The 24,706-nt window shown below is 41.3% G+C and overlaps 1 protein-coding gene across 1 annotated transcript in view; it reads left to right on the top strand.

Annotated features, from left to right (window-relative positions):
- Nucleotides 1-24,706, top strand: part of FTO (FTO alpha-ketoglutarate dependent dioxygenase) — a 426,238-nt gene that overhangs the window by 36,858 nt on the left and 364,674 nt on the right. The window lies entirely within an intron of this gene.

Raw genomic sequence — 24,706 nt, forward strand, 5'->3', positions numbered from 1 at the left:
TTTATCACTATGGTTGTATTTTTTTGCCTGTGTTAAAAAAAATTGAGGTGTAATTTACATGACATAAAATTCACCATTTTAAAGTCTATAAGGTGACAGCTCTTATTCATGCCTATTACTTAGTGCTTCTTTTTTTTTTTCAATTTATTTTTAATTGAAGAAAAACTGCTTTACAATGTTGTATTGGTTTCTGCAGTATAACAATGCAAGTTAGTGTTTCTAACAGTTGTCTTGAAAAAATTTACATGTGGTTAAAAATACCTTTTCTATATTAGAAAAGAGGGAGAAATACAAAGTTTGATCTCTGGGGGAGCCATCCTTGATGTACAGAGGGGACAAGCATAGAAAGACCAGAAAGCAAATAAAAGTCATCTGCTTTGAAGAAGTAAGGTAATTATGTTGACCTTCTTCCATACTTTATATGGTGCCTTTTCAAAATTAGAGGGAGCCGCTGGCCTTGTGTTCTGACATGAATATTTAGCAGTGTCATCTCTAACCCCTAGGATCATCTGGTAAATGTTAACAAGAAGCACCAGAACTTGTGTTTTCCCTGTCTTAGTGTTTTTCTACAGGAATGATGACAGCTAGAATGGCTTTATGACATAATGCCTATAAAGCTGAGTGTTACACATGTAGTTACCTGGATTGGCATAGAGTGTATCTTTTTTTTTATGAGGTGGACATAGTGACTAGATATCATCAGTGACATCGGTTTTGTGATCCTAAAGAATTTTACATACAATCTGACCAAAGTTACAAAGGAGAATTTTTATCATAAATTATGTTTCCGTGTTATGCTTCTGCTCAGTGGTTATTTTCTGAAAGTGTGAAGCTTCTAACAAACATATGGGCTTAAAGAAGTGCTTTGTGTTGTGTTTTCAGGCTTTTCTGTGTTTCTGGTCAGTGTGCAGAGTTTTATTTTTTATGGGCACATATCATGCTCGGTTCCCCAGTCTGCCTCAACTCTCCATTTCATATCACTTCTTTGTATGACAGATACTTTCTGTCCACTTTGGAGAATCATTAGGGCCACTGAAAATGTTATCTCTGGCTTAGTTTACAGTTTTTATTGCTCATCTGGTGATACCCAGGTCAATAGACTTTTTCAGTGCATTTCCCAAGTCCCTGTATCACCCAAGAAACTTTTTTTCCCTTCCTCTCACCTCACATAAACAAAATTTTGCTGCATATTCTAATTATAAAAATGATGGCAGGGACTTCCTGGTGGTCCAGTGGTTAAGACTTCACCTTCCACGGCAGGAGGTGCGGGTTTGATTCCTGATTGAGAAGCTAAGATCCCACAAGCCTCAAGGCCAAAAAACCAAAACATGAAACAGAAGCAATATTGTAACAAACTCAGTAAAGACTTTAAAAATCGTCCACATCAAAAAAAATCTTTTAAAGAAAAGTATTAGAAAAAAACGATGGCATATTCAGACAATGCTGAAAGTTTCAAGCAGAAAGTACAAGTCTTCCTTAGTCTTCCTCCCCAGACAAGCATATTCGCTGTGACTGTTGTAGACTGTAACAGGGGTGAGTCACCTATGGCCTGTGGACCAGATCTGGCTCGTCACATTTCTGTATAGCCCCTGAGCTAAGAAAGGAATTCACATTTTCAAATGATTGAGGAAAAAATGAAAAGAAGCATTATATTTCATTACAGGTGAAAATCATGTGAAATTTAAAATTTAGTTTCGTAAATAAAGCCTTCTGAGCTTCCCTGCGTGTCCAATGCAGAGGGTGCATGTTTGATCCTTGTTCAAGGAACTAAAATCCCACGTGCCATGGGGGCTTGGCCAAAAAATGAAAGAAACAAAAAAGCCTTCTGGGAACACAGCTGTGCTCATTCATGCTCATATTTTCTGTGCCTTCTCTCAGGTGACGGCAGAGTTGAGAGTTGAGCTGTTGTGACAAACTGGCAGCCTCCACAGCCTGAAGTATTTACTGTCTGGTCCTTTCCAAAAAATATTTGCTGACCTCTGATCTCTGACCTTCAAGACTTTTTTCCCGTGCCTTTGTGTGAATATTTGTGTGTGTGTAGTTTTTAAACAATGCAGCCATTCTGTGTGCTTTTGTAATCTGCCCTTTGACAGCATATTATATTGACCAGTAACTTCTGTTGAGTTCCTTTTTTGTTTTTATTCCATTAAATTAAAATCTGAGAACCACTGCTTTCTAGTTTGTGTTTGTATTATGTAAGCCCATTAGGTGTTACCTGGGAATAATAATAAAATAATAATAATAATGATAGTACTTAATGTGTCGGTTAAGATTTATTTTAATTGTTCAATGAAATAAAAGTTTTTTTTTTTTCCCCTCTCAATTATGAGATAGGTGGTGGTGGACCAGCCTTTGAAAGTCATGAGCACCCAGCATCTCTTAGCAGCCTGTTCTGCCATTCTAAGCATATCATCTCATTGAAAGAGGGTGAATAGATTCTGTCATTGCTGTATAACAGATTACCGCAAAGTGTAATGTCTTAAAGCAACAAATATTTATTCTCTTACAGTTATATTTCTGTGGATCAGGAATCCAGACACATCTTAGCAGGGTACCCTGGGCTCAAGGTCTCTCATAATGTGGGACTCAAGATGCTGGCTGGGGCTCCAGTTATTTTCAGATTTGACTCGAGTTGGAGGGGCTCTGTTTTCAAGGTCACTCTTGTGGCCATTGGCACGATAGTAAACTTGCAGTTCAGTTTCATTAACTGGGACAGTGCCACATGGCTTCTCCAGCTGTGAGGAAGTCTGGGATAGCGAACTTTTTGGATGTGCCCATTGTTGCCTACATCAAAATCAGGATTTTGTTAGTGAGAAAAATTGTCAGAATAAGGACTAGGTGGGCAAAAGATGGTATCTATGTTGTTGTTCTTTAGTCCTAAGTTGTGTCCAACTCTTTGCAAACCCATGCACTGTAGACCACCAGGCTTCTCTGTCTGTGGGATTTCCTAGGCAAGAATACTGGAGTGGGTTTCCATTTCCTTCTCCAGGGGGTCTTCCTGACCCAGGGATGGAACCCAAGTCTTCTGTGTCTCCTGTATTGGTTGGTGGATTCTTTATCACTGAGCCACCAGGAAAGCCCAGGTATCTACTACACTGGCTTTGTAAAGTAGTTTGAAGAGTTCAGTGAAATAACAACCTAGCCTTTGTCTGATTTATAATATACATTCAAACACTAGCTATGTTTTTTGTTACTCCTTATCAATTATATAGTATAGTTTTGAAGTTTGTGGATATAACAGGATCTTTGTGCAGTTCTATTAAGAAAAAATAGTGTAAAAGAAGAAAACAAACATTTTTGAGTACTTTATATATGCACTAGCACCCCACTCCAGTACTCCTGCCTGGAAAATCCCAGGGATGGAGGAGCCTGGTGGGCTGCAGTCCATGGGGTCGCTAAGTCGGACATGACTGAGCTACTTCACTTTCACCTTTCGCTTTCGTGCATTGGAGAAGGAAATGGCAACCCACTCCAGTGTTCTTGCCTGGGGGAGCCTGGTGGGCTGCCGTCTATGGGGTCGCACAGAGTCGGACACGACTGAAGTGACTTAGCAATAGCAATAGCAATGTGCATTCTATGAATATGAAGTGACGTGAAAGTCACTCAGTCGTGTCCGACTCTTTGTGACCCCATGGATCATACAGTCCATGGAATTCTCCAGGCCTGAATACTGGAGTGGGTAGCCATTCCCTTCCCCAGGGGATCTTCCCAACCCAGGGATTAAACCCAGGTCTCCCACATTGCAGGCGGATTCTTTATCTAGTTGAGCCCCAAGGGAAGCCCTTGTGTGTGAATATATATTCATACATATTATCTCACTTAATCTTCATAAAATGGGTATTATTTGTAAATATAAATGGGTATTATTTGTAAAAATAGATGAGGAAACTAAGGCCGAATAATATTAAGTAAATTGTTTCAGGAGCATATCCCACTGGTGTGCCCGGAATGGGTTCTTGGTTGTGGAGAGAATGGTTCCCTTAGTCCTTGGAGTGGGTTAGTAGAGAGTTTGAACTCTGGCCCCAGCACCTCTTCTGATTACTCCAATGTAGTCTGCAAATTTTATAATTTTCTACATGTTTGATGATGTGGAAGAGGTTAGAAAGTATTGTTCAGTCAACGAGCACTTGGCAGAGCTGCCATTTGCACCCAGGTGTGTATAACTCCAGAGCTTCCCAGATGGTGCTAGTGGTAAAGAACCTGCCTGCCATTGCAGGAGACCCAAGAGATGTGGGTTCGATCCTTGGGTCGGGAAGATTCGCTGGAGGAGGGCATGGCAACCCGCTCCAGTATTCTTGCCTGGAGAATCCTATGGACAGAGGAGCCTGGGAGGCTACAGTCCATAGGGTTTCGAAGAGTCGGACACAACTGAAGTGACTTAGCATGCACACATGCACGTGTGTGTATAACTCCAGAAACCTGTCTTCCTTCCTCAAAAGAGTCCTTCCCAATCTGTAAAAGCAGTGAATTCTAGTTAGGCTGAGATAGCAGTTAAAATGCAGCTTCGTTTAATATGTAACGCATTATCTTTCTTTTATACTTAGTGTGTCTCTCTGTCTCGCTTTTAATTGACGTAGCACATGCTAAAAAGGAGATTTTCTTGGATTATACAGTTGTTTGATATTATTTGCTGTTTAGTCTGCATGGAAGTTCATTTGGCCACTAGGTGTCTCCTTTCGGTTTTGCCTCTTCTGTTGCCACACTCTTAGAAGGAACCCGAAATGGATGTAAGGGAGATTAGACAATGAGAACATTTAAGAAATGAATGGGACCTGCTCTCTGATGATCCCAGGTGCCTATTTTAAAAAATTGATTTTTCTGGAGCATGGTTGCTTTGCAACGTTGTATTAGTTTCTGCCGTTGCTAAGTCGCTTCAGTCGTGTCCGATTCTGTGCGACCCCATAGACGGCAGCCCACCAGGCTCCTCCGTCCATGGGATTTTCCAGGCAAGAACACTGGAGTGGGTTGCTAGTGCCTTCTCCGGTATTCATTTCTACTGCACAGCAAAGTGAATCAGCTATTCCTAATATCCCCTCCTTTTTGAACTTCCTTCTTATTCAGGTGACCCCAGATGCCTTTTTTTAACCCTTTCCTCTCTACTTCTGTTCATCTTTGCTTGCAGACTGATATTTAGGTCATCACTTAATTCTCTGGAAGCTGAGATGAGTCTTTGATATCTGTTTCTCATTTATAAAAGTAGTGAAGTGGAGGGAAAGAACTTCTGTGCTTATCTAGATAATGTTAGGTAATAATTGTAAGAAGTTTGCAGAACATTTTAGGAATGATTTTAATATCATGGGAATACTTGTGCTACCAGGCAAATGATAATTGCATTATTAATATCAGTTCCCCTTATTCTTTAATAATACTGGCTGTCACTTAACGTATACGATCTTTTGTAATCCTCTCAGGGATCCTACATGGTTGCTATTTTCCTCCAGATTTTATAGATGAGGACAATGAAGCTTAGAGAAACTGGTTAATTTGCTCCAAGTTTAGTAGAGCTTGGTTACTTTCAAGCTTTTTATGCTCCTCCATTTTGATGTTGTTGTTTAGCTGCTAAGTTGTGTCTGATCCTTTTGTGACCCCATGGACTATAGCCTGCCAGACTCCTCTGTCCATGGGGTTTCTCAGGCAGAAATACTGGAGTGGGTTGCCATTTCCTTCTCCAGGGGATCTTCCTGACCCAGGGATCAAACTCGTGTCTCCTTTTTGGTAGGCGGATTCTTTACCATTGAGCCATCTGGGAAGCTCCCCCGATTTGAAAGTTGTTAATTGACAATAACGTCAGGGAGAATTTAACTTAAGCACTCAGCTTTAAAATTCCCATAGGATAATTCAGCAGAAAGCACTTTTGGAACCATGATTTTGAGGGCAGAGATCCATTTTCTGCAGTTGTTTTGTAGAAGTGAGCACTGTGCTCCGGATGTGGGCTTCCTTCAAGAAGGCTTCAGTCTATTTGTAGAATTACAAATTGATACACTCAGGGATCACTTTCTGTCCCTTGCCTACAAATGCAGCAACTATTATCATAGAAGAGCCGGGCATTTGACAGCTCAGGTTCAGACCTGGAGCTTCATTAGCTGGAAGGAACCTTCTTCTTACTCAATTAGGGGCACACCGAAAAGCTGGGAATTCAGCTGGACCTAGGGTTTTCTTTTAAGACCACAGGCTGATAAGATCTCTTTTACCTGAATTTCCATTCTGCACTAATTTCCAGATTTCTTAAGTTGTCTTAAAAAAAAAAATCAGCTCATGCTAGGTGTTCCTTGGTCTTGAGTACTTTAATTGTTCATCGCTCTCCAGTTGACTCCCCAGTTGGTCTGGTGGTTTCTGCAGACCACAGGAAAATGTATAACAAATGTGAGATGAGAGGGCCTTGTCAGGCAGGGAGCGCTGTCTCCGGGAGGTGGGAGCTGGGAGTGGGAGCAGTCCCCAGCACTAACAGGCACACCCCCAAGCTGTGCCCCCGACACTGTCAGCCCTCTCTCTTTGTTCCCTTTCCCGACTCACTTCCTGCCAGGGATTTGTGACATGTTTCCTAGCAGATCAAATGAGCCCCTGACACCTGATTGCCCAGTGCTTCTTGTTTACAGTTGCTTTCCAAGGGCACCTCGACAAGACGGAAGGCTTAACGTGCCGTAATTAAATTTGCATCTGCTCTGTGACAGGACTCAAAAGAGTTTTCCCCCCTCCACCTGTGAATCTCATTGTAGAGCTCCTAGTGTCTTTGACCATACAACATCTAAAAAGGCAGGATGTGGACAGGTAAACAAACATTGGTTCATTCTACTGCCTGTCAGTATAATGATGAATACTAAATAAGGAGATCCCTTTCTTACTTGACTTTCTGCTCTTCACCTACTTGTTTAGGCAGATTTTTAAACTGGTCTTATAAATATAAGAACTGTAGATTGGAGGTGATTTTCTTTTTATAAGTATTTTTAAGGGAAAACAAACATTGCTGAACAATCTGGATTGGTTTAACACCCTTTGGTTTGTACATTTCTCACAAATGCTAATGAATAATTCAGCCAGGCCAAACACAATCTGCTGGTGGTATCCAGTGTGATTCATACTCGCTAATGAATAATTCCTTTTGGCTTTTATAGAGCAGCTCTAAGGAGTGACTTCTGAGACTCAGATGGGTTATTATTGGGCTATTTGTCAGTGTCCTTGGGGCATTGTGAGCCAAAGTCCAACTTGATGACCCTCTCCACATACCTTCTCTGACTCTTCTGGGAAACAGGCAGCTCTTTCTGTCCCAGCCTTTTAGCTCTGAAACATTGTTGTGAAAGAGGCAATACTATAACAGGATTCAGCTCCATCATAATTTCACTGATTCACTTTCTTCAGTATTTCATTCAAAGAACTATTGAGTACCTTACTTACGAAGTACTGAGCATGGCATTGTTTGTATACCGAAGTAACTTAGATTTTGCGTGATGTGTCCTCAAAGGGACCATAGGGTATGTAGGAGAGGCATGAGGTCCGGGCGGAAGATGCTGAGCATCTTTTTTGTCAAAATGGTCAGTTACCATTTTCTCATCACGTTCTCAGTACGCATTTCAGGGCATATTTGCTATTGATGGTGTTGTGTGAAGGTTATATTGCGTTGGATGAGCCTGAACCTTGATTAATGGTGGAACTGCTTAAGGGTTATGCTCTATAACGTGACTGCAGAAACACCTAGGTTTGCGGTCCATGTTCATTTCTGCTGCACTGAGGTTAGAAATGTGGTATGACCAGCTTTACTAGCTTGGAGAGTGAGGATGGTGAACGGGGATTTACTCATCTCTGAGTAGTCTGTATGACTTCCCAGGTGGCTCAGTGGTAAAGAATCCAGCTGCTAATGCGGGAGACACAGGTTTGATCCCTGGGTCGAGATGATCCCCTGAAGTAGGAAATGGCAGCCTGCTCTAGTATTCTTGCCTGGAAAATTCCATGGACAGAGGAGCCTGGCGGGCTATAGTCCATGGGGTCGCAAAGGGTCGGACACGACTGAGCAACTGAATGCACACAGACAGTCCATGTATGGTATCTTAGCAGTTGTACCGCATAACTTGTAACAGATCAGTGAGGCACACCCAGCCTTGGGGAGGTTATCTCTGGCATCCTGTATCTGCTTCAGCTTTTTCTGGTTAACTCCTGGTTTTTGCTCTTCTTTGTAATTGTACTGGAAGATCACAACCCCGTGCTTAGTTTTAACCAATGAAATGAAGTAGAAGTGATAGGTATTGATTCCCGGTCAAGACGCTGAAGAGCTGGTGTGCTATTTGCATGCTTTCCCTTGCCCTGCTGGAGTGGCCTTGGGGGCTGTGTGTTCCCGATGGTGGAGTCTCCCTTAGACTGGGTTCATGAATGACTGTGTGCAGAGCCCTCAGTGGCCCGTATTGGGCAGGGAACTTGACCAAGAAAGACCTTCTGTATTAAGTCCCTGAGACTTGGGAGTTTACCTTCAGTGTAGTCTAGACCATTCTCACTAACACAGAGGGATTAGTGTAGGAAGAGACCTCTGTGTGTGTGTGTGTGTGTGTGTGTGTCTTCTCTAGGGCCTGGTACTTAACAAGATTCCACTTAGCTTTGTCAAATGTATTGTCAGTTGGGAATTGAAAGGGTGGACTTTATTTAGGGGCAGGAAAAGAGTTTATTTCATCAATTGCCAAAGCACTTGTGGGAGAAAAAATAATGGTATGAACAGAGTCGTGGCAATGAAAGGATAATTACTGAGAGGAGCCAGAGTTGAGTTGAGGCTGTTGTAACTCACATTCATGAATTTTAAGTTGTATCCAGCAGGTTTAATTGGTTACGATAGTGAACCTGTAATTTTTCTCTTTGCTTATGGTTTATACTAGGGGTTAGCTTTTGAACTGAAAATGGTTTGTACATTTTTAAAGGATTGTCAAGGAAAAAAGAAAAATGAGAATATTCAGTAAGGGCCATATGTGGCCCGCAGAGCCTAAAATATTTACTGTGTGGCCCTTTATGGAAAAAGTTTGCTCTCCTTTGGTTTATACCCTTAAAATCTTTGCATAACATTATCAAAAAGTGTCAGACATTAAAATATGAGTTTCTCGAGCATGAGAACAGAAAGGTTTTATTAATTTCTGTGTCTTTCGGCCTATCAAGGTGCATGGAACATCGTACTAGCTCAGAACAAGTTTACTTTATTAAATTGTATATGAAACATGGGAGTTAAGATATTTTCAAGGAAAAGAACTGAGAAGTCATGGAATGTCATAGCTCTGAAGGAATCGAACTTTACCTCCTCTGTTCACTCGGCTGGTGACATTTCTGGATTTATTTAAACCTAATATGTGTGGACATATGTTTAATTTTCAAATAAATGCCATCTTATTAAAAATGCCATTTTAAAGACACTGACTTCTGCTCTAGCATCAAAGTATTGTTCGAGTCTTCTTGTTAACCTACCAACTGTCAATGTTTTGCTTTCTCTCTTCTGCTGTGTAACATTCACATTAAAAAAAAAATTAATGCGAGTTTCTGTTCACTCACTCATTCATTTGCTCAGTCATAGATACATACCAGCAAGAGATGAAGACGTATGTCCACTTAAAAACTTACACACAAACGCGCATAGTAACATTATTCATAGTAGCCAAAACAATAGAAGCAACCCAAATGACTGTCAGCTGGTGAATGGATAAACAAAGTGTTGTGTAGCTGTATGATGGAGTATTTTGCAACATGAAAGTACGAGGTTACAACATGTATAGTACAACATCAATGAACCTTGAAGGCATAACACTAAGTGAAAGCTAAGCACAAGAAAACTACATGTTATCTGATTCCTTTTATATAAAAATGACTACAGTGGGCAAATCTATACGTAACAGAAAGATTAGCAATGGCCTTGAGTAGGAGTGGGATGAGATGGGAATTGTGGGTGACTTCTAATGGGTACGAGGTTTCTTCTTGGTATGATGACAAAGTTCTAAATTTAGATTATGATGATTGTTGCAAAACTCTGTGCCTATACAGAAAGTCATTAAATTGTACATTCTAAATGGGTGAATTTTATGTTATGTGACTTATATCTCAATAAAGACATTAATAGAAATTATGCAGCCGATGGCTCGTTTTCTCGTAATGCTGCTGACTATACACCCCTTATTCAAACAACAGACAGGGCTTGACTCTCTTGTATTTTACCTTCTTGAATTAAAATCTCCTAGAAAGAAGATTGATTTATATTCAAATCCCCTTTGGCCCAGCTATTCTACTTACATGAACTTACTCCATTTTCTTTTACCTGTACAAAGACATATGTACAAGACTCTTCACTTGGCATTATTTGTAATGGTACAACCTAAGAATGCAATCTAAATGTCCATCCATAGGGGACACTTTAAGACTGGGGACAGGAAGATAAGGGGGTGACAGAGGGTGAGATGGTTGGATGGACATGAGTTTGAGCAAACTCCAGGAGACAGTGGAAGACAGGGAAGCCTGGTGTGCTGCAGTCCATGCGGTTGCAGAGTTGGACGTGACTTACTGACTGAACAACAACAAAGGGGACACTTTAGAAACCTAGAGGGGTGGGGGTGGGGTGGGAGGGAGTCTCAAGACGGAGGGGACATATGTATACCTATGGTTGATCCATCTTGTTGTATGGCAGAAAGCAACACAATATTGTAATTATCCTTCAGTTAAAAATATCTAAATTAAGACAGAAATATTAAGGAAAATGTAGACAATCAACTATTCTGGTACCATTAAGAGGTTCTAAATGTACCAATATGAAACAATCTTTAAGATATTTTTTTTTAAAAAGCATGGTACAGAATACTTGTTGCTCTTTATATGAAATGTTTACATGAAGATAGTATATCTCAGCAAAAATTCAATAATAAGTTACTTCTTTAGGAAGGAAAGTTTGGATATTCAAGCAATAGGAGACTAACTGACTTTTGCAGGGTTAGACATTTTTTAATGCACTTTTTCCCTCATGACAGTAGGATTCATAATCACCAAAAAGTGAGTACCACACAACTGTTTATCAGCTGATGAACAGATAAAATGTGATGTATCCATAGAGACATGTAAGTAGAAGAGCTGGGTCAGTGGGGATTTGAACATAAATCGGGTTTGATTCTAGGAATTTGAACTCAAGAGGGTAGGTGTGTTCAAATATTATCAAGACCCTAAATGTCCATTGACTGTTGAATGGATAAAGAAGATGTAGTACATGTATACAGTGGAACTCAGCCATAAAAAAAAAGGATGAAATTGGGTCATCTCTAGTGACGTGGCTGGACCTATAGGCTGTCACGCAGTGAAGTAAGTCGGAAAGAGAAAAATAATGTATATTAACACATACTTAAGGAATCTAGGAAAATGGTATTGATGAAACCTATCTGCAGGACAGGAACAGAGGCGCAGATGTAGGGAATGGACTTCTGGACGTGGTCGGGGGGAGGAGCGGGTGGGACAAGCTGAGAGAGTGACATTGACGTATACACTACCATGCGTGACATAGATGGTGGGAGGCGGCTGTATAGCCAAGGGAGCTCAGCCGTGTGCTCTGACAATCTAGAGGGGTGGGAGGGGGGCGGAAGGGAGGCTCAAGAGGGAGGGGATCTACGTATCCATGTAGCTGATTCACGTTGTTGTACAACAGAAACTAACACCACATTGTGAAGCAATGAATTAAAAGAATAAAATTCTCAAAATTAGCAATAAATTAAAGTGAAAGCATAATTTGTACCAAAAAAAAAATTTTTGTAAAAAGTTGATTTCTGTACTACAGCTCAGCAACCAATCTTGCGTCTGTTTGTGCCCCTCTCTTTTTCAATCCATGTGGAATAATTTGCTTTAAGACTTAATCCCCCCTGAACCCCACCCCCAGCCACTAATGATGGAGCAATTATGTGGTTCCACAGTGATTTTAACACCATCTTCTAACCCAGCTGTGTGGTAGCAGTATATCTGCAGGGCAGAAATGTGGCCTACAAGGGACAATATCGGATTGCCCACAATTATTTTAATGTCTCCTGTGAAATGATAAATGAAGTTTACAGTTACAATAAAAGACCAAGTTCCCCCAAGGTATAAAGAGTTTGCAAGGAAAATTCACGTAGTTATATCTTTTTTTTTTTTTTTTTAAAGCAACAACAAACATTCTTCATTGAGAGCTTAAAAAAAAGCACAACCAACCCAGAGATAGGTTTTCACTGTAGGCATTTATTTGATGAAGCCCAGTAGGGATGCTGGGCTTCCCAGGTGGCACAGGGGTATAGAGTCCACCTGCCAATGCAGTAGACACAGGAGACGTGAGTTCGATCCCTGGGTAGGGAAGATACCCTGGAGTAGGAAATGGCAGTCCACTCCAGTATTCTTCCCTGGAAAACGCCATGGACAGTGGAGCATGGTGGGCTATAGTCCATGGGGTTGCGATGAGTTGGGCACGACGGAGCGACGGAGCACGCGTGCACAAGTAAGGCTGAGTAAAGTGTGAACCTGTTGTAAGATTTATAGCTGCTTCTCTAGGAACTTAGACTTCTAGGTTGTTGGTATAATTGAAAAAATTGTGTGTTGTGTATGGTTTATAGCACTAACTTCATGCAATTTATAGAATACTTGCTGGGATTTTTTTCCTGGTCCTGGGAGGTCCCATAATTTGGCTGTAACTCCTGCTTTGATTATTTGGTGCCGCTTGGGTTCGTGTCTTACCCAGTCACTGTAAATCCTCCAGCTGGCTCCACGTATGCTTGGTAAGACTGCCATCTTGAGAGGTGAGTGGTTTCTGTTCACAGTAGTATTTGATGCAGTGCCCACGACTATAATTTAAATGTGTCTTTTGAAAGACAGCAGGCTCCCCTGGTGGCTCAGATGGTAAAGAATCTGCCTGCAATGCAGAAGTCCTAGGTTTGATCCCTGGGTCGGGAAGATCATCTGGACAAGGGAATGGTTACCCACTCCAGGATTCTTGCCTGGAGAACCCCATGGACAGAGGAGCCTGACGAGCTACAGTCCATGAGTCACAAAAGAGTAGCACATGGCTGGGTGACTGGCACTGTCTTTTCATTTGAAAGAGGGCACACCTGGCTCAATCTCACTGTTTCCTCAGCTGGGAGATGGGGCACAGCAGAAGCAGTGCTCCTCATCTCTGCTATTACATAAAGCTAGCGTTTCCACGTTGGCTTTCCTTCCAGCTGTAGGTGATCTGGCTGCAGTGTTTTTGTTTAAAAATGATTCCACTTTCTTTGTGTTCCTGCTGCTTGCTACCTACTGACCCACAGCTAGAGGGTGCTCTTGCTGTAGTTTATCTGTTTGCATGACAGGGCACTTTTCTTTATGCCACTGATGTCTTGGTATACTTCTTTATATCATATTTGTATTGTTGGCGAACTGGTTTGGAAGCGCCCATGACCTCAAGAAATGCTGCTGTAAATTCTCTTATAATCCCTCTTTCAGGTAGATCCAATTGAAATGATACCACTATTATAGGTTTATACAAACCCGTCCATCTGTACTGTTGAATCTCTGAAGAATCAGATGGCCTTTTTGAGTCAAACTTCCCCAAGTATCGAGCTTCCCTGGTGGCCCAATGGTAAAGAACCCACCTGCCAATGTAGGAGACATAAGAGGTATGGGTTCAACCCCCGGGTTAGGAAGATCCCCTGGAGGAGGGCATGGCAACCCACTCCAGTATTCTTGCCTGGAGAATCCCATGGGCAGAGGAGCCTGGCGGGCTACAGTCCGTAGGGTCTCAGACTCGGACACCACAGATCCCCATAGTATAGCTGAGGCCCGGCGAAGCACAGGGAGTCTGTTGGTGTGTTCAGGATTACGAAGTTGCTTAACCACAGAACTGAATCTGTCGTTTAGAATTTCAGACTCAGAGCTTTTTCCACTAACTAGAAAGACTTACAAGTTCAAAGACACCTTGAATTGAAGAGGAGGCGGTCCAGAATGGATGGTGAATTATGACAAATGGCACTCCATTAAAATACCGGAACAGTGAAATACTTAGGAAAAAAATGATGCTTAAATATTTAAAATTTTTTTGCCCTTCGTTATAATCCAAGGAAGTTACAAATCTTCTTGTATAGTATTTTGAATAGTCTTTGAATAAATATTCTTGCAGCTGCTTCTACAACTTACCGATAGTCTGACGACATTGCTGACAGTGGTTCTTTCTCCTGATATTTTTAGATGAGACTGAAGAGGAAGTCGGGCTGGGGCAGTTGTGCACCATTTCAGTTGGTTATAGGCAAGCCAGAAGCCACATCTTTCCTAGGTTAAAAGGGCTGACCCTTTACTACTGCTAGTTGGTGTATACAACATGTTTTAGAAGAAGTAATTATTTTTAGCCGACTGACTATGACCAAGATTAATAGCTCTTGAAAGGGCTGTGATGAAAGGCTGCCCCAGCTGACTTCTGCATTATTCTTTATTTATCCTGCTCTCATCCCTGTCACCTTTGGGCATCAGCCGAGTGTCATTTGTATGAGGTTTGCCCCTTGGATGTGAAGGGCCTCTCTTTCTTAATGATGGGAGGTGAATTGGGCTGTGAGGCTGAGGTACTTGTACAGTTGACACGACCCAGGGGAGAATCTTCTAGGTCTGTGGGAGTCATAGGAACAGGACATTCACTCCTGGCAAGGGCTTGGGGGAGAGGGGGGATGGGCGGAGAAAGAACATGAGAATATTCAGCTATCTGATCCAGATCCTTGATACAGGGAGTAGTTCAAGGGCTCCATTGCCAAGTCCATATATCTCAGTGGCTCTTCTGTTGAGAGCATTTGCAAGTTTCTTCTTCTGAAGATCTTTTTGCTTGACATTGTCAACTATCTCTGGGGCACTAGTAGTAAAGAATCCCCCTGGCAGTGCAGGAGATTCAAGAGATGCGGGTTTGATCCCTGTGTTGGGAAGAGCCTCTGGAATTGTTGTTGTTCCGTCACTAAGTCATGTCTGATTCTTTGTGACCCCCTGGGCTGCAGCGTGCTAGGCTTCCCTGTCCTTCACTGTCTCCCATAGTTTGCTCAAACTCATGTCCTTTGAGTCAGTGCTGCCAAACAATCATCTCACCCTCTGTCGCCCCCTTCTCCTCCTTCCTGGAAGAGGAAATGACAGCCTGCTCCAGTAGTTTTGCCTGGAAAATACCACGCACAGAGGAACCTAGTGGGTTACTGTCCATGGGGCTGTCAAGAGTGAGACACAATTGATCGACTGAGCACATATGCGTCAACTACCTCTAGTTTTATAAAACTAGGAAATGTCTTTATGGCAGTGACTGCAAGTTAACCCCCACATCCCTTCTTGCCTCCTTCCGTCGTGGACTTTTCAGGGCAATTAGCTATCTGGAATACAGACTGCATTTCCCAGCTTTCCCTGCAGTTCGGTGTGGCCATGTGACTAAGAGGATGTAGCCTCTGGTAGTTTCTGGAATGTTTCCTTAAAAGAAAGCTGGTGTGTGCCCTTTGCCCTTTTCTTCTGAGGCCCTTCCTTTTATCCTGCTGTCTGGAATGTAAATGCTACTTTTGGATCTTGAGAGTGAGGGCCAGTCCTTAGTGGTGAGCTGGACGTGGCTTGAGTCTCTGAGATCAGCACGGGAACCACCATTCCAGCCTGGTGAAGCCACTACCACTTCAGATTTTTTATCACTTGCAGCCAACCTAATCCTAGATCATACACGGTTTCTGCACGTTGCAGAAGAGCAGAGGAACTCTCAAGCCCTTAGATTTCCTTCTGTTGTGCTGAATATGGATGTCAGAATTCAAACAGATCCCTCACTTTTCCTTCTTTCAACTAGTATTGAAAGTAAAAAAGTGAAGTATTAGTTGCTCAGTCATGTCTGACTCTTTGTGACCCTATGGACTGTAGCCTGTCAGGCTCCTCTGTCTGTGGAATTTTCTAGGCAAGAATGCTGGAGTGGGTAACCATTCCTTTCTCCGGAGGATCTTCCTGACCCAGGCATTGAACCTGGGTCTCCTACATTGCAGGCAAATTCTTTACCGTCTGAGATACCATTGACTACTATTGGCGGTGGTTTAGTTGCTAAGTCGTGTCCAGCTCTTTCAACCCCATGGACTCTAGCCTGCCAGGCTCCTCTGTCCATAGGATTCTCCAGGCAAGAATCCTGGAGTGGGTTGCCATTTCCTTCTTCAGGGGATCTTCCCAACCCAGGGATCGACCTGGGTCTCCTGCATTGCAGCCAGATTCTTTACCAAACTGAGCTGCGAAAGAAGCCCTTCAGCTAATACAAATTAAAACAACCAGTGGCTCAGTGGTAAAAGAATCTGCCTGCAATGCAGGAGATACTCAGGAGACCTGGGTTCAATCCCTGGGTCAGGAAGATCCCCTGGAGAAGGAAATGGCAACCTACTCCAGTATTTTTGCCTAGAAAATCCCATGGACAGAGGAGGAGCCTGGCGGGCTACAGTCCATGGGGTTGCAAAGAGTTGGACAGGACTGAGCGACTAAACAATTGCAGTGATAACAATAATGCATTAATTTATTTCAGTCACTTCATGGGAAATAGATGGGGAAACAGTAGAAACAGTGTCAGACTTTATTTTTTTGGGCTCCAAAATCACTACAGATGGTGACTGCAGCCATGAAGTTAAAAGACACTTACTCCTTGGAAGAAAAGTTATGACCAACCTAGATAGTATATTCAAAAGCAGAGACATTATTTTGCCGACTAAGGTCCATGTAGTCAAGGCTATGGTTTTTTCTGTGGTCATGTATGGATGTGAGAGTTGGACTATGAAGAAGGCTGAGTGCCGAAGAATTGATGTGTTTGAACGGTGGTGTTGGAGAAGACTCTTGAGGGTCCCTTGGACTGCAAGGAGATCCAACCAGTCCATTCTGAAGGAGATCAACCCTGGGTGTTCTTTGGAAGGAATGATGCTAAAGCTGAAACTCCAGTACTTTGGCCACCTCATGCAAAGAGTTGACTCATTGGAAAAGACTCTGATGCTGGGAGGGATTGTGGGCAGGAGGAGAAGGGGACGACCGAGGATGAGATGGCTGGATGGCATCACGGACTCGATGGACGTGAGTCTGAGTGAACTCCGGGAGATGATGATGGACAGGGAGGCCTGGCATGCTGCGATTCCTGGGGTCGCAAAGAGTCGGACACGACTGAGCAACTGAACTGAACTGAACTGAAAGACCTGAGAGATATATGAAATGCAAGATACATGAGAGATAGGTTGGGATGAAGACTGGACCACAATGTAACTCATTTAGGAAAATGATAACCAGGGCTGATCCTAATGGCCTTCTGTAAGAGCTGGGTCAGGAAGCCCTTCCCACCTTCTATTGGCAGCAACAGCTTCTTGTTTTAGATTTTCAGAGGGCCTTTGAGATGTAACTTCATCTGCTATCTTTTTTTAAAAAATTAATTAATTTTAATTGGAGGCTGATACTTTACAGTATTGTAGTGGTTTTCGTCTGCTTTCTTAGAGACTTGGGGAGCTTTTTAAAACTTTAGATGGCCAATGTTCAGTCTGTTCAATGCTTTCAGTCCTCTTGCTGGTTAACACTGCTTGTATTTTGCCTGACTCACCGGTTTTAGGCCATAATCTTTGCATGTAGCCATCCATTCTCTAATATTATCTATATTAGATAATACATACTATATTAGCTGTGTATGTATTTTATATTTAAAGTCGCTCAGTCATATTTGACTTTTTGTGACCCTATTGCTATAGCCTTCCAGGCTCCGCTGTCCATGGAATTCTCCAGGCAAGAATACTGAAGTGGGTAGCCATTCCCTTCACTGCGGGATCTTCCCAACCCAAGGATTGAACCCAGGTCTCCCCTATTGCGGGCGCAATCTTTACTGTCTGAGCCACCAGGGAAGCCCAATATTAGCTATCATGCACTGCAGATTATTATTTACACAACTTTTAAAAGAGATGCTGAGATGTGTAATTGCTTTTCACAGTTTTTTAAACTTTGGAAGGAGAAAAACAGCGATTCACTTCTCTGGTTCGCATTAGCATTTGTAACGGGGAGGTTTTGTGTGCTGTTTTTCCTCGCTGTTTCTTGCCTTTTCATTTGAAGAATAGCAGGATCTTGTCTTTTGTTCACACGAGTAAAAGTCCATTCAGCCGGAAAACAGAACAGTGTGCTCCTTGTGCACTCAGAGCATCTGAAGGCTTTTGGTCCCACACTAGTTGCTGTTTAACTACAATAAAATTGTGACCAAAGGAGATAAACATTTAAAGGATAAATGACAGGGCTGTTAATCCAAAAGCCGGTTTTGTAGCATTGTTGTTTTTAGCTAATAGGTATATAGCCTGGAGTCATGGGGATGCCTTTCAACTCTGACACACAGCAAAACCTGTTTTCCAGCCAGTTTAAAAAAAAAATGTCACTGGGTATTTTTAATGGCCGATCACTTTGTGTTTTAAAAAGTCATTTGAATGTGTCTAAACGGTCTCTGGAAACTTCTAAGAATTTTCCTGATGTGTTTGTTAATCGTGGTCATGTCATTCATATATAAATTATGAAAAAAATATAAATTCATGTGTAAACTGACAATTCTATATATGTGTGTGTATAATACCAAATCTATTATCTAAGAAAAGCCTTTTATAAGTACAAATTCAGAACTTGATATGTCTTTACTCCTAGAAAGCATGATTTGCCTACCCTTTGGTGGAGGAAAAGCATTTTTGAGAATTTTTTTTCCCTATGAGAATGCAGTGGTTCAGTACTCCAGTGCTGAAACTCCAATACTTTTGCCACTTGATGCAAAGCACTGACTCATTGGAAAAGACCCTGATACTGGGAAAGATTGAAGGCAGGAGGAGAAGGGGATGACAGAGGATGAGGTGGTTGGATGGCATCACCGACTCAATGGACATGAGTTTGAGCAAGCTCCAGGAGTTGGTGATGGACAGGGAAGCCAGGCGTGCTGCAGTCCATAGGGTCGCAAAGAGTCAGACATGACTGAGCGACCGAACTGAACTGATGAGAATGCAAAGGATAAATCTCTGTTCCATTTTCTCATGCCTCTCTTTCCCTTTCCTTCCCTTTATTTTTTTTAAAAAAAATTATTTATTTTTACTAAAAGGATAATTGCTTTACAATGTTGTATTGGTTTCTGCCATATATCAACATGAACCAGCCATACGTATACATGTCACCTTCCTAGCAAACCTCCCCTCACCTCCTACCTCAACCTTCCCTTCCTTTTCCTCTCTTCTCTCTTCCCCTGGCTTCTCTCTCTGGCTCTTTCTCTCTCTAAGCTGAAATTCGAGTCTTTGGCATATGACCCTTTGAGAAGAAATGCTTCTGGTTGTGGTAAGGGTACTCAGATGTTGGAGTGAGGTTTATTTTTATAAATGGTTTCACTTGTTTGTTGTTGCCAAATGCTGGGGTCTGTTGTCTCTTATTGGCTGGATTATTCAGGTTTATCCTTTTCTAGGATATCCCCAAATAAAATAATCCAAGTATATTGTACAAATGCATTTCCCTTTTATGCAGTGGCATCTCATTATAGCAGGAAGCTTACACTTTACCTACTTAGGAGGCCTGGAGGTGCCAGCGGTGAAGTAAGAGGTAGGTTTACCACTCACTGGGGCCAGCTATAACTTAGCTTCAGTGTATGAATGTGGGCCTAGTGTTTGCAGATAGTCAGAGTTTTCAGAGGAAACTGAAAATGTGGATTTTTATTTGAAAGCTCTTTATTTTAAAGAGTAGTCTACTAACTGAAATTTAAAGCCCATATGATCCAAATATACCATATTTACTTTCTCAGACTGAAAACAACTGAGGGTCTGCCTATTATTTAGAGAGATTATATAACTAATGTTACCAAAGAGGAAACTGTGAGGATTCCTCTTCAAGGAAGTGGACCAGTCCAAAGGAAAATATGAAGGTTGACATTAGGGGATATCTAAAGAAGAGGCCAGGTTTCCATCGTATCGCCCTACAGTGAGGCCCATCAGTGGACAAACTCAGTTTCTGCACACAGTGCTTCCAATCCCATTTTTCTTGCCTCACTTGAAATTATAAACTGATAGGCAAAGATCACCACACACTGTGGGATGCCTCCAACAAGAAGGACAACACAAAGCAAACAACAGAAAGAAGCGAAACCAGAGAAATAAGACAATGGAGAACAGAAGACAAAACTTCAAAAGAAATGATGATGGATATTCTTAAGTAGATGAGGAAAGGTGCTATATACACGAAACAGGAACAGGATAGTAATAAAAAGGAACATTCATATTGTTAATTGTGTTAGTTGTGATAGTATATTGTGGTTATATATATATTTTTGAAAAGGCTGTCCTTATGTATTAGAGATACACACCAAATATATATGTATTAGAGATATGTACCAAATACATACATACCATATGTATTTCAATATACAGTTGAAATATGATGCTTGAAATTTGTTTTGAATTAATTCAGAAAAAAAAGGAGGCTAAAGGAATAGAGTAGTTAAGATTAGGGAAATGTTGATAATTGTGTAATAAGTATACAATTGTATAATAAGCTGTGTATTAAGTATGTGAGGGCTTGTTATAATATATAATTTTCTTTGTGTTTGTGTGCTTGAAATTTTCCATGTGAAATGTTTAAAGTTGGGGGGGGGCATTTAGAGACTCAAGAAAGAACTCTTGAAAATTAAAAATATGGTAACAGAGGTAAACATTTCAATAGGATTTGAAAATAAGGTAGAACTTAGAAAATAGAACAAAAAAATGCAATGAAAGATTAGAAAGATACGAAATTAGATGATCAGTCCCGGTGATCCAGTATCTAATTGTATGAGTTGTAGAGTAAGAGCCAGTATATCAGAAGGGAAGGAATTATCAAAGAAGTATTACAAGGTAATTTTCTTGATCTGCAAGATGTGAATTTTGAAATCCAAAAAAGCCCACTGAGTGTCTAGCATGAGAGCTGAAAAGTGACCCCACCAACGCCATTTTTTATGAAATTACAGATACCCAGAGAAAACGAGGTGGTCTTAAGAGCTGACATGCAGCCGTGTCACTTCTGTCCTCGGCTGGGCTGGGTACTCTGGCGCCAAACTCCCTGGGCCAACTGCTTTCAGACCGTCAGGGCTGTGCTGGCTGCCTGATGCTTGGGATTGAAAGGGCATGCTGTCTCACCTCTGTTCCTAGACTTCTAACCAAGCTTCTTCTTTTCAGCTCTGCTTCTGAAATGCGCCAGCCATCACAGGCACCTAGTTGCTGTAACACCTGAACCTTTTTGGAGATGTTAACATCAACCCCCTCCTGTTAAGAATGACCACATCTTTCCCTTTCCCTCCTCAACCCCTGCCCTGCCAGTAGGCTTCAACTTTTCCTGTTCTGTTACATAAGTTAATACTCCCTTTTCATCTTCCAAAAGATGAAGCTGACGTACTAAAAAAAAAAAAAATTTTATGTATTTAAGTTTCCGCTGCGCTGGGTCTTTGCTGCCGGCGGGCTTTTCTCTAGTTGCGGCCAGCAGGGGCTGCTCTCTGGTTGTAGTGCGCAGGCTTCTCATTGCAGGGGCTTCTCTTATTGCCGATCATGGGCCCTGGGGCGTGCGGGCTTCAGCAGTTGTGGCACGTGGGATCAGTAGTTGCGGTCTCTATATCACAGGCTGAATAGTTGTGGCACATGGGCTTACATGCTCTGCGGCGTGTGCGATCTTCCTGGATCAGGGATCAAACCTATGTCTCTTGCGTTGGCAGGCTGATTCTTTACCATTGAACCACCAGGGGAGCCCTTTCCTACTGTTTCCGGTCTTACTCTATGTTTCCCAGGTGGCCCAGTGGTAAAGAATTTGCCTCCCACTGCCTCCTCTCCCCTGTGGAGACACAGGAAATGGGGATTTGCTTCCTGGATGGGGAAGATCCCCTAGAGGATGGTAACTGGGACTTCAGTACTCTTGCCTGGGAAATCCATGGACCAAGGAGCCTGGCGGACTGCAGTTCATGGCGTCGCAGAGTTGGATACAGCTGAGTGACTGAGCACGTATACGCTGTGTACTCAATATACGCTTTGTCAGCCAACTAGGTTTTGTAGCCTGTGAACACAGGGTGATGTCGAAGTTTACTTACATGTTCCCTTATGACTCCTGATGAATTTGAATTCAGTACTTGCTGATTGAAATCTATACTTAGTTTTTTATTACTTCTGTGTATGTTTTATGTGATTTTGTTTCAGTGTCCTCTTAACTTATTGCTCAGAGATTGTAGGAAGGACTAAGCATAATGAGTCATTAAGTTACAAATATCATTGAGTGGTATCAGTAAGTTAAGTATCTCACTGGCTTACAGCTTCAAAAAGATTTTACTGAAATGGCAAATTTTCAGTTGCATTTAGAGAGGAGGAATGGAGGCCTGACTAGTCATTATACTGAAAAAGGGGAAATCTGGGACTTGTGTTTTGATTTTAGACTTCCCCGAGAGTCTATTTCAGTTTGCTTAATGACTGTTACCTGTACCCAGGTACTGCCCTTTGATTTTAAGCTCATCCCTCTCAGCCTGGGAGAGTTTCAGTTGTTGAGACTATGCCCCTCCAATGTAAAGGAACAGTGCTGTCATTTTCTCTGAAGTCACCTTTTTCTTCAAGAAACTCTTTTAATAGTTCCACATATTCTGTAGTTATGCATTTCTGTGAGTGCTTACCAGCCCCAGCACTGTGTTTAATAAATTATTGAACTTTGAAGAACCTTTGAGAAGCAAGGGCTTTATGTGACTGAGCTGCAGACATGAAAAAACGCTATCCTCCTGAGTATCTAACAGACAGAATAGAGGCTTGATCAGACAATATAAGCACCGAGTGAATGATGGTAGTGCCATGAAATATTTACACCCGGAGAGCATGCTAGGGTGGGAAGGAGAGTGGGTGGGTTTTTATCATTTGGGGTTGAACGGGATGCCATACAGCTCACCACTCTGTGATCTTAAAAGCAAAACAGAAAGAAAAAAAAGAGAGACAGAAAGATAGGAAGAAAGGAAAAAGAAAAGGAAGAAGAGAAAGAAGAGTTATTGATTTGGTGATGTTTTGTTGTTTGCAATAGTTTTTTATAAGAGCAAGGCTTCTTTTGCGGACAGCAGCCTTACAAAAAGCCAAGTTTTTATTGATCCTTAAAAGAGACTAAAAAGTCATGGTTTTTTTTATTTTTAAAATTTTATTGAAGTATAATTGATTTCCAATGTTGTGTTAATTGCTGCTGTACAGCAAAGTGATTCAATTATATGTATACATATATTCATGACTATGTAGACTCATGGTTTCTTGCCATCGTAAGTTTAAAGTTTTAATTTACTCAACATCTCATGATTTAACATACCTTAAAAGCCTTCATTTTATTATCTGTAACAAAAGAGACTTGCACAGCAAAGAACCAAATTACCTATCATGTTCTTATTTTCAAACCAAATATATGGTTTATTTATTTTTTATTTCTATTTTAAATTGGCTTGTGTTGTGTTTATTAAAATGATTATTAAATTATTATTAAAATGATCCAGAGAAAGTTAATATAATGGAAGAAGTGTCTAGATTACTTCTGAAAAGTTTAGAAGATACTTATCTGAGCTGATACATTTAGAGAATTTCAAATAAGTTCCAGTATAGAAATAGGCTAAAATGAGCATGCCAGACCAATTTGTTTTGTCCCTCTGCCAGTATTTTGTATGTAAACTTTTCTTATAGTGATAAACCTTCTTAGATTTCATGCTACTATGTAGCATTATTGAAAATACTTATTGTTGATAGTGAATAAATGTCAACAAAAACTAATTTGATTTATTAAGTTTAATTTTACTCATGATATATATGCAAAGAAAACAAAAGCCACAGATTGTATTTGGGAGCTATTTTAACGTAATATTTTTACTTTTTCTTTTTATCAGTAGTAGAAAGAATTGAATCACATATTAATAAGGGAGCTCAGAACTAACATAACATTATAAATCAATGATACTACAGTAAAAATTAAGAAAAACAATATGGAAGCTCAGATTGACCACACACATTGGTCTTTGAAGGGGATCATCTGCCTTTGGTGTCTATCATGAGCTCCCTGGATATTCGGGATGAGTTATGCTAAACAAGGATGAGATGGTTAGATAGTATCACTGGCTCAGTGAACATGAACTTGGACAAACTCTGGGAGATAATGTGGGAGAGGGAGGCCTGGCATGCTGTAGTCCATGGGGTTGCAGAGAGTCGGACGTGACTTAGGGACTGAACAACAAGAGCATACTAAACAGATTTGGAAATTTTCCTCCATGATCACATTGTCCTAAACTGACAGATTTTGTCACTTGTAAAGTCAAAGTGATAACGCTGGAAGGAAAATTTGGTGAAACTTTTCTTTGAAAGTGCATTATTTTGTCCATTGAGTCTAAGTAAGGGAACTTACAATCAAAGGCGTTTACTATTTATAATAGTAGGAATCCATTGCATATAGAGAAGTTTACGGTCTAAGGATCCATTAGCAGTGAAACCTGGTAGGAACCTATTTCTGAAAAGATGTATGAATTCCCAAATTGAAACAGTAGTGATAAGACAATAAGGTGTGCTTATTTGTTGCTAGAGTGATAACTTTGGAGTTTTAGGGTTTGATTGATGTGGATTTAAATTCTGCCTCTGCCACGTGCTTGTTGACTTCTGGCAATTCATGGGCCTAAGACTCAGTTTTCTTATCTCCAATAATGGGGCCAGTGATAATTTATGTCTCAGTGAAAAAGCGTCTAAGCGTTCTGCTC

This window comes from Budorcas taxicolor, chromosome 18 (genome assembly GCF_023091745.1).
Source record: "Budorcas taxicolor isolate Tak-1 chromosome 18, Takin1.1, whole genome shotgun sequence".
Lineage (NCBI taxonomy): Eukaryota > Metazoa > Chordata > Mammalia > Artiodactyla > Bovidae > Budorcas > Budorcas taxicolor.